Below are 1,503 nucleotides of genomic sequence, written 5' to 3' on the forward strand. Positions count from 1 at the left end.
CACTTAAGGGCGACTTTGTTGTCTCCGTCATCGCCCAGTGTCTCTGAACACCCCCTGCCCCGTGGTCTGCAGCAGCCCCATGTCCTTCTTGTCCAGTGCCCAGCTGCAGTGGAGGAGCTCCTCCAGAGCCGCCTCTGTGAGCTCCGTGACCTCAGGCTTCATGAGGCTAGAGCAGGGTTCATCTGCATATGAGGTGTGGTCTCCAGGGCTACATGAGCTTCTTGGAGTGCACTTCCTCATCGATGCTGAGCATGCTAGTGCTGTACATGATGCAGGAGTGCTCCATTTGCCATCACAGGTCACGTGGTTTGTAGTCTACCCAGGGGAAGGTGGTGCTCTCCCTCCCTGGACCAGGAACGGAAGTGTCTCCAACCATTGGAGCCAGCTGATGCTTCGGCTCAACCTGGGGCTCCACCTCCTTCAGCGATGCCTCAGGGTCAGTCTGGGGATAGGGGTGCCTCCCACTTACCATCAACCACCACCGTGTAGGTGTAACTGAATTGAGTTCACCATAGATCTGAAGTCCTTACCAGTTAACCTGGACTGTGCCAACGCCTAGCTAAGACTGCTCTCTTCCTGGCTCCAGTCCTCTCTGTGGTGGCCTGGCCTTAGAAACGAGCCATGGTGTCATGATTAGGTCTTATGCAATGCAGGGGTGAGGGTGGGGGTAGTGCTGGTCACACCCTGGTGTCTGTGATGCCCACGGCAAAGAGAAAAATCTGCTGGAATAGATTTTGGAAGAGAAGGGAAGAGGTTAATACAATATTGATTTCAAAAACAAAATTATATATTATATTCCTTTTACAAATTTTTTCTTAGTCAAGTTTCAACTATGGAAATATATATTTGAAGATATATTTTATATATAACAGGAGATGCCTATGACATATAATAAGGGACAAATTTGGGGTATGAAACTGAATTGAATTTCTTCAAATATTTTGAAGTAAAATACAAGGAAAACTTAATTTATCATAAATATTTGTAAGATTACTAAGAGAATTTTACACGTAGTCTTTTGATGTCTTGAAAATGTAACTTACGCCTTAAAGTTACATGCTAATAATAATTCACCTTTAGGCAGGGAATTTGAGATAGAAGCTAATTCTTATAATAGAATCATTAAAATGTTCTTTATTTAAAAATGGTCACTTTTAAAGAGACATTGAATGTTCATCTTCCCCCAAATTGTTGTAATTTTAAATGTGGTGGTTTAAAATATATTAATGGAATAAAAAAGTTTTACTAATTTATTCAGTAACATTTTGCTGAGCATTTACTACAGGCCAAGCCTAATGCTTAGTTAGGAGAATTAAAAAATATATATATACAAGAGATAACCCTTATTTTCAGCAGGGTAATAGCAAATCCATGAAGGCACATAGGCTCCCCAAAGATTTCATTCAAATACGATGAGTATTAGGGTTATAAATAAGATATTGAAGTAGTTCAAAAAAAGGCAGCAGAAGGAGCACAATAGTTTGTTTTGCTGGAATATCATTG

The sequence above is a fragment of the Hyaena hyaena genome, unplaced genomic scaffold, assembly GCF_003009895.1.
Source record: "Hyaena hyaena isolate Hyena2069 unplaced genomic scaffold, ASM300989v1 scaffold_979, whole genome shotgun sequence".
In the NCBI taxonomy this organism is placed as follows: domain Eukaryota; kingdom Metazoa; phylum Chordata; class Mammalia; order Carnivora; family Hyaenidae; genus Hyaena; species Hyaena hyaena.